At 34.9% G+C, this 17,297-nt stretch overlaps 1 pseudogene; it reads left to right on the top strand.

Moving 5' to 3' along the window:
• Positions 1-15,531: 15,531 nt before the first annotated feature.
• Positions 15,532-16,653, top strand: LOC103558735 (DNA polymerase beta pseudogene; annotated as a pseudogene).
• The last annotated feature ends 644 nt before the right edge of the window (positions 16,654-17,297 follow it).

The following is a 17,297-nucleotide window of genomic DNA, read 5'->3' as shown; positions in this document are numbered from 1 at the left end:
TCTAGGATGAATTCCCTGTGACGTCCAGCTCCCTGCCTCCATAGTGAATGCTACAAGGATCATCCTTGTACATGTGCCCTCGAAGACTGCTGTGTTATAACTGGGGAATATCTCTACTTAATTTGACTAATACATTGCTCTCTGTAACAATTAAAATCAGTTTATACTTCTACCAACATTGCAGGAGGGGATGCATATCTCACATTTCTACTAAAGCTTGACTACTTTGCTTTCTAATTTTATCATTAACTTTGTCCATGGTTTTTGTCGTTGAACGGAAATGCTTAATTTTGATATGATCTAATAACAGTTTTTATCTTTCACTTAAAGTTTATGCTTTTGTCACTTTTCTAGATCACTAAGGTATAGCCCTAAATTTTTTGCAATTAAATTTACAGTTTGCTTTTTCACATTTAAGTCTTTAATTCATCTAAGAGCTCTGCTAAATGTTGTTATTGAACATCTGAAAGGTGACTAGTGCATCTAAGGAACTGAATTTTGATTGTAGTTGGTTTTCATTAATTTAAATTTAAAAATGGAAGCAGTATAAAATATTTTCCATCAAACATAACATTGTTTTGGTAGGCATACATTCAACTATTGCATCATATAATTGTTTCATTGTGGTGTGTGTTTTGGGCACAAGCATCATTTCTGTTATTACACAGAAATATTTTACCCATCTAACTGTGTCAACCAATTGATTTAGTTCAAGTGATTTTTATGCACTAACGTAACATTGACGTGTGTTTATTTGAATATATTATGAAAACAGCAAGAGTTAGAGTGTTACTTGCATAAATTATAATTATGAATTAAATTAAAAAATTTAATAATTTATTTAACTTATTTTTTCTATTCTGAAAGTAAGTATTGCCAAATTTTTGCATTTAAAATGAAGCCATACTGCTGATGCAGAATCAAGTGGAGGTGCAGATGCATGTATTGCAATTGTAACTATAATAAAAAGAGACAGAGTTTGGAAAAACATGTCACAAAGTTCATAAGAGACAATTGCAAATTGTTCCAGCAGAGAAAAAGGATTACATTTTAAGCATGAGAAGGTAGCTAATATTAGAAGACATTTTCAGCCAATACATAGTGGATTTGATAGGATGTTTCCTCTCAACAAGTCAAAAAAGAATTGACAAGATTAATCATTTGAAATCAGGATAAAATTGCCAACCAAAAATTTTATGATTTTTAACAGAAACTGGACTTCAAAGTTTAGCCAGCTATCGAATGCTTAAATTCTTGCACAGAGCAAAGAAGTTTTAGTCAGAAAGACAGTAAAGAAATTAAGTTATAGAAATTTAATTATAAAGTTATAGGGGAAAGACTAAAAAGTGAAAGACCTGCAATTAAGCCACACAATAATTGCCCATGAAATACAATACTTTTCTAAGAATATCAAAGATGAATTGATTCAATATTTGAAAAACTGTAAGCACATTTTTTAGCTTAAATAAGTTGTTTGATATAAGATGATACTCAACTTCCAAATTTACATAGAAATATTGTGAATTCACAATCTAAAAAGTTGAACTTGTGGCATAGATATTGTTGCATCTTTTACATTTTTCAAAGAATAATTTTAGAAAGACATGGAAAAATTAGCCCTCATTACAACAGACAGTGTTCCAGCTATGCTACGTTAAAAATCTGCAATCATTAGAATTTTAAAATAAGAGAGTATTTCCTTTATTGCTTCATTCTGCAGTGTGATAAATTTTGAAACAATCTTTTGCTCAGTTTTCTGAAGCTTTCATACTTTTATTTAAATCATCGTGAATATATTTGTTAATATTCTTCAGTATATAAATGTAAATGATAAGAACCATTAGTAGTTTATGAAAGTGTTGAAACAAAGAGAAGATGATGAACTGATGATCTTGTGTTATTTCCAGTGCTAGTCGGTTGAGTGGTGGAAGTGGTTTACAAAGATTTTCTTTATTGTTAACTTCAATTCAAGATTTCTTGAAACAAAACTAATGCTTGCCAAATACTCAATAATCAAAGACAAAAACTTGCAATGTAGTACAAGTTATCTCACCCTACATATGATCAAGATAAATCCGAATCTCCAATGAAAAGAATGGCCTATTTGTGATTTAACTAGAAAGGAAAGAAAATTTAAGTTAAAATGGACACTTTCCATAATATGAATTAATGAGAGTAATCTTATGTGGTTTCCAACAAGAATCAATATATACAAGATTTCAATTACTATCTACAGCATTATTTATTTATTTATTTATTGAGACAACATTCGTTTACAACACCATATAAATTTCAAGTGTACAGCATTATATGTCAATTTCTGAGAAGACTACACCATGTTCATAACCCAAAGACTAATTACCATCCATCCCCACACACATGTGCCTAATCACCACTTTGGCCCTCCTCCCTCCTCACTTCCCCTGGAGTAACTACCAATCTAATCTCTGTATCTATGTGTTTGTTTTTTTGTTGTTGTTTTTACCTTCTATTTATGAGTAAGATCATAGAGTATTTGACATTCTCCCTCTGACTTATTTTGCTTAGCATAATACTCTGAAGGTCCATCTATGTTGTCACAAATGGCAAGATTTCATCTTTTTTATGACTGAGTAGTATTCCATTGTGTATATACACCACATCTTCTTTATCTATATGTCCCTTGATGGTCACTTAGGTTGTTTCAAGTCTTGGCTATTGTGAATAATGCCACAATGAACATAGGGGTGCATGTATCTTTATGCATTTGTATTCTCATGTTCTTTGAATAAATACCTAGCAGTGGAAGAGCCGGGTTGTATGGTAGTTCTAGTGTTAACTTTTTTGAGAAATCTCACTCTTGTTTTCCATAGTGGCTGCACCAGTTTGCATTCCCACCAGCAGTGTACGCGTCTTCCCTTTTCTCCACATCCTCTCTAACACTTGTTGCTTCCTGTCTTGTTAATTATAGCCATTCTGACTGGAGTGAGCTGATATCTCATTGTAGTTTCGATTTGCATTTCCCTGATAGTTAGTGATGTTGAACAGCTTTTCATGTGCCTGTTGGCCATCTGTGTATCTTCTTTGGAAAAATGTCTGCTCAGATCCTTTGCCCATTTTATAATTGGGTTGCTTGTTTCTTTGTTATTGAATTGTATGTGTTCTTTATATATTTTGGATATTAACACCTTGTCAGATGTATGGTTTACAAATATCTTCTCCAAATTGTTGTCTTTTTGTTTTGTTGGTGGTTTCCTTTGCTGTGCGAAAGCTTTTTAGTTTGATGTTCCCATTTGCTTATTTTTTCTTTTGTTTCCCTTGACTGGTGAGACATGATATTCTAAAAGATACTGCTAAGACTGATGTTGAAGAGCATACTGCCTATGTTTTCTGCTTTCAGATCTTACATTCAAGTCTTTAATTCATTTTGAGTAAATTTTCTGTATGGTGTAAGAAAATGGTCTACTTTCACTGTTTTGCATGTGGCTGTCTAGTTTTCCCAACACCATTTATTGGAGAAACTTTCCTTCCTCCGTTGTATGTTCTTGCCTCCCTTATTGAAAATTAGCTGTCGATAGATGTGTGGCTTTATTTCTAGGCTCACAATTCTGTTCCAATGATGTGTGTGTGTCTGCTTTTGTGCTAGTACCATGCTGTTTTGATTACTGTAGCTTTGTAGTACATTTTAAAATCACGGAGTGTGATGTCTCCAGCTTTGTTCTTTTTCTCAGGATTCCTTTGGCTCTTAGGGGTCTTTCGTTGTTCCATATAAACTTTAGGATTCTTTGTTCTATTTCTGTGAAAAATGTCATAGAAACTTTAATAAGGATTGCATTGAATTTGTAGGTTGCTTTAGGAAGTGTGGACATTTTAACTATGTTAATTCTTCTATTCTAAAAGCATGGAATATTTTTCCACTTGGTGTTTGCTTCAATTTCTTTCAACAATGTTTTATAGTTTTCAGTGTACAGGTCTTTTACCTCTTTGGTTAAATTTATTCCTAGGTATTTTATTCTTTTTGTTGCAATTGTAAATGGAATTGTATTCTTAATTTATCTTTCTGCTATTTCATTGTTAGTGTACAGAAATGCCACTGATTTTTTGTATGTTGATTTTGTATCCTGCAAATTTACAATATTCCTTTATTATTTCTAAACGTTTTTTGGTGGATTCTCTAGTGTTTTCTATGTATGAAATCATTTCATCTGCAAACAGTGACAGTTTCACTTCTTCCTTTCCAATTTGGATCTCTTTTATTTCTTTTCCTTGCCTGATTGCTCTGGCTAGAACTTCCAATACTATGTTAAATAAGAGTTGCAAAAGTGGAAATTCTTCTCTGGTTCCTGTTCTTAGAGGGATAGCTTTCAGTTTTTCTCCATTGAGTGTTGTATTGGCTGTGGGTTTGTCATACATGGGCTTTATTATGATGAGGTAGTTTCCTTCTATACTCATTTTATTCAGAGTTTTTATCATAAATTAATGCAGTATCTTGTTGAACACATTCTCTGCATCTATTGAGATGATCATGTGATTTTTATTATTCATTTTGTTAATGTGGTGTATCATGTTGATTGATTTGCAGGTGTTGAATGATTCCTGCATCCCTGGAATAAATCTCACTTGATCATGATGTATGATCTGTTTAATGTATTGTTGTATTCAATTTGCTGGCATTTTGTTGAGGATTTTTCAATCAATGTTTATCAGTGATATTGGCCTTTAATTTTCTGTTTTTGTTTTTTGTTTGTTTGTTTGTTTGCAGAAGATTAGCTCTGAACTAACATCTGTACCAATTTTTCTCTATTTTTTATATGTAGGAGGCCTCCACAGCAGGGCTAATGAGTGGACTATGTCCACACCTGGGATTTGAACCTGCAAACCCAGGCTCTGAAGTGGAACATGCAGAAATTTAACCACTCAGCCACAGGGCCAGCCCCATAATTGTTTTTTTTCATGTTGTCCTTGTTTGGTTTTGGTATCAGCGTAACGTTGGCTTCATAGAATGAGTTAGGATGATTCCTCTCCTCTTCAATTTTTGGAAGAGTTTGAGAAGGATATGTATTAACTGTTTTTGGAAGTTTGGTAGAATTCACCAGGGAAGCCATCTGGTCCTGGACTTTTATTTTTGGGGAGGTTTTGGATTACTCTTTTGATCTCCTTTCTGGTGGTTGATCTATTAAAATTCTCTGTTTCTTCTTGATTTAGTTTTGGAAGCTTGTATGATTCTAAGAATTTATCCATTTTTTCTAGATTATCCAATTTTTTGCCATACAGCTTTTTGTAGCATTCTCATGGAATCTTTTGTATTCCTGAGGTGTCTGTTGTAACTTATACTCTGTCACATCTGATTTTATTTGAGCCTTCTTTCTTTCCTCAGTGAATCTGGCTAAAGGTTTGTCCATTTTGTTTATCTTTTCAAAGAACCAGCTCTTAGTTTCATTGATTTTTTCTACTTTTTTAGTCTCTATTTCATTTATTTCTGCTCTAATTTTTATTATTTCCTTCCTTCTACTGATTTAGGGCTTTGTTTGTTTTACTTTTTCCAGTTCCTTTGGGTGGACTGTTAGGTTTGTTCATTTGAGGTTTCTCTTGTTTGTTGAGGTAGGCCTATATTGCTATAAACTTCCCTCATAGAACTACTTTTGCTGTATCCCACAAATTTTGGCATGTGGTATTTTCATTTTCATTTGTCTCTGTGTATTTTTTGATTTCTCCTTTGATTTCTTCATTGACCCAATAGTCGTTCAGTAGCATTTTGTTTAATCTTCACAAATTTATTAGTTTTCCAGTTTTCTTCCTGTAGTTGGTTTCTAGTTTGTTGCTGTTGTGGTCAGAAAAGATGCTTAGTATTATTTCAGTCTTCTTAAATTTATTGAGACTTGTTTTGTGACCTAATATGTCATCTATGAAGAAGAGCATTCCATATACATTTGAAAAGAATGAGTATTGTGCAGTTTTTGGATGGAATGTTCTGTGTATATCTATCAAGTCCATCTGGTCTAATGTGTCATTTAAGGCCAATGTTTCCTCATTGATCTTCTGTTTGGATGATCTATCCATTGGTGTAAGTGGAGTGTTAAAGTCCCCATCTATTATTTTGTTATTGTCTCTTTCTCCTTTTATGTGTACTAATAATTGCTTTATATATTTAGGTGCTCCTATGTTGGATGCATAAATATTTACAAGTGCTATATCCTCTTATTGGATTGTTCTCTTTATCATTATGTAGTGCCCTTCTTTGTCTCTTGTTGCAGTTTTTGTTTTAAATTCTATTTTGTCTGATATAAATATTACTACCCCAGGTTTCTTTTCATTGCCATTTGCATGGAATATCTTCTTCCATCCCTTCAGCTTCAGTTTGTGAGTGTCTTTACATCAGAAGTGTGTCTCGTGTATGCAGCATATATATGGGTCTTATTTCTTTCTTTTCTTTTTTTGGTGAGGAAGAGTGGCCCTGAGCTAACATTCATTGCCAATCTTCCTCTTTTTGCTTGAGGAAGATTGTCCGTGACCTGACATCTGTGCCAATTTTCCTCTATTTTATATGCACGATGCTGCCACAGCATGGCTTGGTGAGTGATATGTAGATCTGTATCTGGATCTGAACTTGCAAACCCTGGGCCACTGAACCAGAGTGCATGAACCTAACCACTATGCCACCAGGAGAGCCTCTGGGTCTTACTTTTTAATCCAATAAGCCACCTTATGTCTTTTGATTGGAGCATTTAGTCCATTAACATTTAAAGTAGCTATTGATAAGTATGCACTTAGTCGATTTGTTACTCTTTTTCTGGTATTTCAGTAGTTCTCTATTCCTTTCATCTTCTCTTTCTCTTTTCTCTTGTGGTTTGATGGCTTTCTTTAGTGTTATGTTTGGGTTCCTTTTCTTAATTTTTTGTGTATTTATTATAGGTTTCTGGTTTGTGATTACCGTAAGGTTCATTTACAATAACTTACGTATATGGCAATCTATACTAAGTTGATGATCTCATAAGTTTGATCTCTTGCTAAAAGCTCTACTCTTTTACTCTCCTCCTCCCACATTTTATATTTTTGATATCATATTTAACCTATTTTTTGTGCATGTGTCTCTCTTACCCTCTTATCACGGAAATGTATAATTTTAGTACTTTTGTCTTGTGACCTTCATCTTAGCTTTGTAGGTGGTTGATCTGCTAACTTTGCTGTGTATTTGCCTTTACCAGTGATTTTATTGATGGTTTTTAAAAAATAATTTTCTTATTCCTATTTAGTCTTTTCTTTTCCAATTAAATAAGTCCCTTTAGCATTTCTTGTAAGCCTAGTTTATTGGTGATAAATTCCTTTTGTTTTTGCTTGTCTGGAAAAGTCTTTAGCTCTTCTTCCATTCTGAATGATAACCTTGCTGAGGTGAGTATCCTTGGTTGTAGGTTTTTCCCTTTCAGCACTTTAAACATAGTGTGCCACTCCCTTTTAGCCTGTAAGGTTTCTCCTGAGAAGCCAGCTGATAGCCTTATGTGGTTTCCTTAGTATGTGAAGTGTTGCCTTTCTCTTACAGCTTTCAGGATTCTGTTTTTATCTTTAATTCTTGACATTTTACTTATAATGTGTCATTGTGTGGGCCTCTTTGGGCTTATATTTTTGGTGCTCTCTGTGCTTCCTGCCCCTTGATTTCTGTTTCTTTCCTTAGGTGTGGAAAGTTTTCAGCTATTATTTATTCAAATAGATTCTCTCTTCTTTTGTCTGACTCTTTTCCTTCTGCAACACCTATAATAGAGATGTTAGTGTCCTTGACGTTGTCCCAGAGGTCCCTTAGACTATCCTTGTTCTTTTTAATTCTTTTTTCTGTTACCTATTCAACTTGGGTGATTTCCTGTAGTCTTTCATCCAGCTTGCTGATCCATTCTTATATATCACCTACTCTGCTACTGATTTTCTCTAGTGAATTTTTCATTTCCATTATTGTATTCTTAAGTTCTGATTGGTTATTTTTTGTATTTTCCAATTCTCTATTGAAGTTCTCACTGTATTTATCCACTCTTCTCCCAAGATCAGTGAGCATGCTTACGGCTATTAGTTTGTAGTCTTTTTCAGGCAGATTGTTTACCTCTGTTTCATATTATTCTTTTTCTGAAGTTTTGTTCTGTTCCCTTATTTGGAACATATTCCTTTGTCTCCTCATTTTGCCTCATTCTCTGTGTATATTAGACAGATCAGCTATGTCTCCTAATCTTGGAGAAGTGGCCTTATGTAAGAGATGCCTTATGAGACCCAGCAGAGTTCTTCTCTCTCATCACCAGTTCCGAATGTTCCAGGAGTGCCCCCTGCATGAGTTATGTGTGTCCTTCTGCTGTGGTAAGGTTGCTCTTGCTTCAGGTGCATGAACAGGCTAGGCTGTCCCCCTGGCCTGCTGGTTGTAATGCTTAGCTGTACATGGCTGCTACGGTGCCTTCAGTCAAGTTATTGGGCAGAGAGTGCTGGGGCACAGTTGGTTGCAAGGTCTGATAGCATGTTCATGCTGTAGTTTTTCTACTAAGTGAGTAGGCCCCCAGTGTGGTTGGTTGCTAGGCTCAAGGGCTTATAATTGCTGTAGGCCTTTGGCCTGCAAGGGTATTTTAAGCTCTCTGGGGATTTCAGCTTAGTGGCAACAGCCCCAGGCGTAGCAGCACATAATTCTTTCAGGTATTGGAAGGTGGGGCTGATTGCCTATGTGGCTGTTTAAGAAAAACAAGTCTCCTGAAGCTGACAAGCCCCACTACCTGCAGGCCCACACACTCTGCCAATGCAGTCCTGAGCCTTGTGCACGCCCTGCCCAATAGAGGCAGACCCACTTGCCCACTGTAGAGGTCCCACACACTGTCTATACAAGCCCACAAGTAGCCTGAGGGCTTGCTTTTGGGTGGGGCCATTCCCTAGGACAGGCTGCCTGCCCTGGCTGATCTGGATTAAATCGCTGCTCTAGCAGATGCACAGACCCCTGTGCTAACAGACCAAGGGAAGGACCAAGGAATGGCATCTGCCAGTGTGTGTGTCAGCACACCTGTACTAGGTCACCACACTGGCTGTTGCCAATGTCTCAGTCCCTGGGGAGGTGGTTCCAGCCACCACCTGCCTCATTGAGATGTTCCAAAGCCTATCAAGTGAGTCTCTTTTTACAAAGGACTGTGCATCTTCCTTTCTGGTGATTTTAGGTTACTTTCTGAAATGGATGAATTTGTGCATGGGCCCTTTAAGAGGACTATTTTCTTTCTCTTATGTTTGATGGCTTTTCTGGGGATATTCCCCTTTGTTGTTAATAGCCAGAAAAGACAGATATTATGACTTATCTCAGTTGTGCTGAGTTCAAAACTACTTATTACGGCAAAGCTCTCCTGCTCAGATCCCCCGCTCCTCCAGGGAAAGCTTTGTACCTTAAGATTGCTCCTGGCTTTGAATCACCATAGCTAGTGGCTTTTTCCTCTCCAGAAAGGAATTTCTGCCTCTTCTACCTCAGTCAGCATTGTCCCTTGTTGTGGAGTTCTTTTTATCCAGTTTCCAATTCTCTCTGGGGAGTAATTTTTCCAAGGGTAGTTGTAAATTTGTTGTGTCCATGGGAGGAGGTGAGTTCAGAGTCCTCCTACACTGCCATCTTCCCAGCAGTCTACAGCATAATTTAAACTGGCTGCAAAAACTAGAAGAAAAACTCGAAGTATGCTTTGTTGATATTGATAAATATATTTTTGCTTTTCAATTTATATGCTACTTCTTTCAATTCTATGTTAATGATGCTGAATTAGTACCTGAGTTAATAAATTTACTTGACTTGGAAAGACATAGTATTATACTAATACACCTTTTCTCCAAAGTAAAATCAATCCTTTTAAAATAGATGAAACTGTTTTGTCAAATTGAATGCAAACATTAAACTAAAATGATTTTTTATGCAAAATTAATTATTGAAAAATTATTAAGTATGTTTAGAACAACTTGGACATGTGAATCTACTTTTTCAACTATAAATTTTCTAAAATTTAACTATAGATAAATTATTTCCAGTGAAATTTAGAGACTGGATTGAAGTGCAAATTGTACACCAGATTTTGAAGACTTATAAAGAAAAAAGGTGATGAAATATACCAATAATTTTCTCAAGATTGACTGTAGCTAAATGATTAATATTTTGGACATATTGGGTAAGTAAAGTATGTTATTAAGGTAATTGCACCTGTCCCTTTTTACGTGGCAATCAGAAAATTTTGAATTGCCTGTATGCCCTATGTTGTACTTTGTTGGGCAGGACTGGTTAACCCCCTCATTTTAGGGAACTACTTAATTTTTCTCCATGTCATGAATCAGTTTTACCAAACCATCTTCTGGAAAATTCCCCATATATTTGATGTGCCACCTTTGTTTCCATGTTTACATGGATCTTCCTCTGAACTCTCTATTCTGTTCCATTGGCCAGGTTTTCTGCTGCTTTCTATCATTTTGCCACACACACGTCTTTGTAGAATTTCTTTTGTGTTGAATGTTTCTCTATCCATTCAGATCATTTTCTTTGTCTTTTATTAGAGTGTTGGTATTTTCTCTATAGATTTCTTATTTTCTAGACACTTTAATGTTTTTGTTACTATCATAAGTAGTATTTTTTATATATGTGCATATATACACACACAGTTGATCCATATTATTTACAGCTTCCATATTTGCAAATTCACCAACTTACTAAAATTTATTTGTAACTCCAAAACCAATATTCATGGCACATGTGCAGATTGGCAAACAATTTGAATCACCCATGTACACCTTCCCAGCTGTGGTCAATCAAGGTACACTCTCCCTTCTTGTCTCAACCCTCATACTATAAACAAGTATGCTTTTCTTGGGCTATTTAGTGACATATTTTCTGTTAGTTAGTGATTTTGCTGTTTAAAATGACCCCCTAGCATAGTACTGAAGTGCTGTCTAGGATTCCTAAGTATGAGAAGGCTGTGATTTGCCATATGGAGAAACTATGTGTGTTAGTTAGGTAAGCTCTGTTCAGGCACAAGTTATTGAGTTATAGCACTGTTGGCTGTGAGTTCAGTGTTAGTGAATTAACAATATATATTAAATAAGGTGTCTTTAAACAGAAGCACACATAAAACAAGGTTATGGATTGATCGATTGATTAAAATGCTGTAATCAGAGGCTTGGAGGAACCTAATGCTATGTTTCACCTAGAAGCAATCCTATATTTCAGTATTTGCTAATTCAGTGCTCACGGTGATTTAACAGTACACAGCTACCCTTAATAATGACAATCAACTGTATAGGTAATTGATTTTTGCTGCCATGTAAAAATGCTACAGAATTTTGTAGATCAAGCTTGTATACAGCAAACTTGCTGAACACATTAGTTTTCATAGCTTATCTGATTATTCTGATGCTTTTTCTGCATAGGTTATCATGTCATATGCAAATAAGCATTGTTTTATGTCTTCCATCCCAATCCTACACCAACGCTAGGTTAAATGGCAGAGGTGATTTTGACTATTATTCTTTGTTGCTAATTTAAATAGAATGTATCTACATTTTCTTAATCAAGTAAGTGTTTACTATACGTTTTTGGTGCATTTTTCATCAGATTGGTGAAGTTCTATTCTATCTCCAGGTTAATTTTTCTCCATTTATGTAAATAATCTTAATATATTAGCATTGCAGATTATATATAACATAAGATTTTCTGATATTGAACCATACTTGTATTTCTGGTGTTGTTATGACAATATTTTAAACACACTATTGAATTTAGTTACCTATATTTTATTTAAGATTTTTGCGCCCACATTCATACATGAAATGGACCTATAAATGTTTGTTTGTTTGTGTGGACTTCATTTGGTTTGGGAACCAAGAATACACCAATTTCACAAAATGAATGGGGTCATTTTTTTTAAAGTCTGGAACAACTATTTCTTCAAAGTTTGGTAGATGTGACCCAAAGTCAAATTTATAAGCCAATAATATCAAATTATAATAAGAGATGGTGCAGGTCAAAAGCTATCTTCAGCGTTTTACTGATATCAATGTTGTTATTTGTTTAGTTTGTCCATAAACATTCTAGAATGTTCCTCTTAGTCTCTAACAACTTGCTTTCCTACAAAACATTTTTTAAAAATTTGGTCTTACTAGTTTTTTAAAAATAAGATTGCATAAAATATTTTTCATAGATGTAGTTTATGGTTAATACATTTTAAATTGTTGATACCTTTAATTGATTTTTCACCTTAGATCTTATTTTTTAACTGAGAAAAATTTCTTCATCAATGCTGAGGGTTCTGGTACTTCAGAGTAAATTCTGATAAATGGAAAATATTCTAAGATTCTTGTATTAAAATGGGTACATATTTAAGCTTAAATATTTTCATAGGCAATATCTTTTTGCTTTATTCATTGGTACCTTCCTTTAACAAATATTTATAAGACAAAACATTAAATAAATCATCTTTTTCCATGATTATTTTGAATGTTTTGATATGGCACAAGTTACGATATTTTCATTCTTTTTATTCACTTTCGTTCTATTCTAGTACAGAATAGAAATTTATCAAAAAAAAATAAGAGCTCTATTGAAATAGTGTTTCCACACATATGGATAATCCAAAACAGAATTATAGACATCCAAACTTAAACCTAGCATATTCTTTGAACTCTCATCATTTAATTTGTTCACTTCTTTCTTTGCTTCCACTTTGAGCTGGATGTAGTAACTGGACAGGTCTTTAGGTTGTTTCAGCTTCATTTCCAATAATTCCATCTGTTAAAACATAGAAATGCTGAAGATTTTTATCACTCTACTTGTTGAATATTTTGACTACAGATTTGCAACTGATTTTGAAAAAAAATAGCCCCGATTTACAGAACTTGTTTACAAACTGGTTAAGACTGTCGTAGGACCCATACTTTGATTTATAGTCATTCTTAAACCTTAAAACATTTCCAAAATCTGAATGGGGCTGGGAAGCAAAGACAAAAAGTACAGTCTTGTACAAGCTTTCTTTTTCCTTTTGCATTTAAATCAACTTTGTCACAAAATTTTATCGTTCAGTTACAATAACAGTGCATATTTTAATATATACAGAAATCTTGACAAGCACAGCTGCTCTTTTGATTGGTAGAGTCTCTAGGTTGTTAGGTTGTGTTTATTTATGCTGCCCAGCTAATCCAAGGACACTTCTGCTTCAAAAACTTCATCATTTAAAAATATTCTTATTCTCACTAGCATTTCTCTTCATCAGAATTTATATTCAAAATATTGAGTGCAAAAGGTGTTAGTATTATCTTTAACATTGAATATTTATACAAGATTTACAGTAAAATTCACTGTAATGAGAGATATTTCCTTTTTGACAGATTGAATTTCAAAAACTTTACTTTGATTTAATAAACTAGTGGGAAAAATTGAACCATTATTTGAATTTAAATGTTTTTCTATTTGAGTCATATGATGACTTTGATATGAGCTTCATATCAGTCAACCATTTGCAAAATTCTTCTACTAACGGAGTCAACACATTGAAAAGCTAATACTTTAATTTTAATATACACACTGGAAATTTTGTATTTGAAAACAAGTGAAATAAATTTAGAATAGGTCATTTGATCTAGATGAAAAGTCATGTTTCACTGAGTGATACGAAATGGAGTTACACATCTTAATTTTTCATCTTCTTGGAATAATGCTTATTTTTTGAAGTAGATGCTTGAACTTCAGATTTTTATCTTGTCGTTTTCTCATGGTTTTTTGTGACACTACCGTTCACATAGTGATTGGCAAATGTTAACAAATATTTTGTGTAATCCACAGTCACCATGAAATGTATTGGGAAATGGAAATTATTTAACTTTTCATTAAATATTTACTTTCTTTTTAAAAAAATTCTGTCAAAATTATTTATTGCTAAATAAAGTGTTTCATGACTGTATGACATTTGCATAGCATAATTAGAGAAGTTAGAACAGATTAATGGTTGCCAGGGGCTAAGGATGGGGGAGGATGGGTGCAACTTTATAGGAGTGGCGTAAGAAGTCTTTGTGGTGATAATACAGTTCTGTATCTTAATTACGGAGGTAGTTACATAAAGCTACACATGTGATAAAATTATGTAGAGCCATGAACACATACCCACACAGGAAGCTCATATTAAAAGGATGGGTTATCACTGGTTACTTTCACATTTAAAGTTAAATTTAGTCTGCTCATTGCTTACGTTACACACTCAGGCAGGACCACAGCAGATGGTGAAATGACAAAGTATATGTCTACGAATCCCCTCCTGGCATATTTTAATGTAACTATTAATAATGATAGTACTTCAGTGAAAAAGTGAAAAATATAAACTGATTTTATTGAATAGAAGGCAGGGACCAAAGTCACTAACAGGGACTGCCTTGGGCAGACTGGAACCTACAGTCCTCATATTTATGTTTTGCAGATAAGAGGAATCTATCGGAGGAAAGTGCACATTTCCCAAGCTTTCTGACTTGGAGTTGGATGTAGTGACTGGATAGGTCTTCAGGTTGCCTCACTTAAGTAGAGGGTGTGTTTGTTCTGTCTGGGGTAAGAAGTTTGCGCCTGGATTTTTGGTCAGCTATAGTCACAATCATGGCAGAGCATGGTAATCAGCCACTAGCCAACATCTTTACATTTTAAATTTATTGAGGATACTTTTTTTTCTTTATTGGAGGAAGAGTAGACCTGACCTAACATCTGTGCCCATCTTCCTCTGTTTTATATGTGGGATGTCTGACACAGTATGGCTTGATGAGCTGTGCATAGGTCCACACCCAGGTTCCCAACCAGCAAACTTAAGCGCTATGCCACTGGGCTGGCCTTTTGAGGATGCTTTTATGGTTTAATGCATGGTCTATTTTTAGAATGTCCTAGGTGTGTTTGAAAAGAATTCTTATTCTCTGTTTCTTGGGTGTAAAATTCTATATAAATCTAGTGGTTGGAGGGTATTAATTGTATTGTTTAGAACTTTTATACCCCTACTTGTTTTTTCACTGCTTAATCTATCAGTTTTTTGAGGGTAGTATGGTAAATTATCCAGTTAGTTAAAATGAGAGGATTCAAATAACAGCAAAAGCAGAAAAAAAAAATAAAACCAATAGAAAGCAGTATATTGATAAATTCAGTAATTCAATAATAAATTAAAAATTCAATAGTAATAAATTTTAATTATTTGAAAATAAAAATGACTATTTCAGAAAAATTAAATTAAGGGAAACGCAAAAGAAAACATATAAATGAGAAATCAGATATAAAAGAGATACAGTAGAAATTAACAATTACAGAAATGGTGTCATACAGATACATTTTACTAAGAGATTTAGAAATTTAGTAGTGAGGATAACATTCTAACAAATTATGTCACCAGGCGCCGCGCGCCGCGCCTCCTGTCAGAGGCAGCCATTGTTCCGCGCGTCGCGCAGGCTTTCCCGGCTGGGTGGGTGGGTGCTACGCCCTCTTCGGGTCCCGGCCCCACCTCAGAGCTGGAGGGGGACAGTCCCTGGCTCTGAGCCCTCCGCGGCCCTCAGGCGCAGGCCACCATGAGCAAACGGAAGGCGCCACAGGAGACTCAACGAGGGTAACACCGACATGCTCACAGAACTCGCAAACTTTGACAAGAATGTGAACCAGGCAATCCACAAGTACAATACTTACAAAAAGCAGCATCTGTGATAGCAAAATACACAAAATAAAGAGTGGAGCGGAAGCTAAGAAATTGCCTGGAGTAGGAACAAAAATTGCTGAGAAGATTGATGAGTTTTTAGCGACTGGAAAAGACTCGGCAGGATGATACGAGTTCATCCATCAATTTCCTGACTCGAGTTAGTGGCATTGGTCCATCTGCTGCGAGGAAGTTTGTAGACGAAGGAATTAAAACATTAGAAGATCTCAAGAAAAAATGAAGACAAATTGAACCATCATCAACGAATTGGGCTGAAATATTTTGAGGACTTTGAGAACAGAATTCCTCGTGAAGAGATGTTACAAATGCAAAATATTGTACTAAATGAAGTTAAAAAAGTGGATTCTGAATACATTGTTACAGTCTGTGGCAGTTTCAGAAGAGGTGCAGCGTCCAGTGGCGACATGGATGTTCTTCTGACCCATCCAAGCTTTACCTCTGAAGCAACCAAACAGCCAAAGCTGTTGCATCGTGTTGTGGAGCAGTAAGGTCCATTTTATTACAGATACTCTGTCAAAAGGTGAAACAAAGTTCATGGGTGTTTGCCAGCTTCCCAGTAAAAATGATGAAAAGGAGTATCCACGCAGGAGAATTGGTATCAGATTAATACCCAAGGACTAGTATTACTGTGGTGTTCTCTATTTCACCGGGAGTTATATTTTCAATAATAATATGAGAGCTCATGCGCTAGAAAAGGGCTTCACGATCAACGAGTACACAATCTGTCCCTTGGGAGTCACGGGGGTTGCTGGAGAGCCCCTGCCAGTGGCTAGTGAGAAAAACATCTTTGACTACATCCAGTGGAAATACCGAGAACCCAAGGATCGAAGTGAATGAGGCTTGCCCTTCCTCCCAGGCGTAGCCCCACAGGAGTCTTAATTTATTTCTTAACTTTTGCTATGTAAGGGTCTTTGGTGTTTTTAAGTGATTGTTTCTTCTTCATGCTTAGTTTGCACTGTAGTCAATAAAGCCTCTTACACTATTAAAAAAAAAAGAAATTATGTCACCAACTTTAACTGAACAAGTAGGAGAAATCCCAGATAAGTCAATAGTCAAGGAAGAAATGGGAAATTTTATCAAAGAATTTCCACTAAAAAGCTGGTTATGAATGTATATGACATAATAGGTAATTTTTTATTCAAATTTTAAAATAATTTTTTACTCCAATACCACATAATCGGTTTTAGAACAAAGAAGCTGGAAACTATGATCATATCACAAAACCAGGATGACTAAGATAGTAAGATATAAAAAATGACACAAATTGTGTGTAAACACAATATTGCTTTTGAGTAACAGTGCAAAAACTTTAATCAGCTACTATTAAATTGTTTACCAGAATAAACACCAAATGTAGTTTGATGAGTTTCCTTCACAAAGATGTAAGAATGATTTAATGTCATGAAATCCTCTACCAGGATGTGATAATTGCTCAAATTCTTATTTGAGCAAGTGATGCTAAAATATAAGGTTAAAAAGTCATGTACAATATAGTATTAATATTCAATTTTTAAAAATCTTGGTACATTAGGAATAGAAGGATGTTTTTTTAAAGGTTGGCACCTGGGCTAACAACTGTTGCCAATCTTTTTTTTTTTTCTGCTTTTTCTCCCCAACACACCC

The sequence above is a fragment of the Equus przewalskii genome, chromosome 4 (assembly GCF_037783145.1).
Source record: "Equus przewalskii isolate Varuska chromosome 4, EquPr2, whole genome shotgun sequence".
Lineage (NCBI taxonomy): Eukaryota > Metazoa > Chordata > Mammalia > Perissodactyla > Equidae > Equus > Equus przewalskii.
Note: the sequence above shows the minus strand (reverse complement) of the source record. Positions and strands in the feature narration are given on the sequence as shown.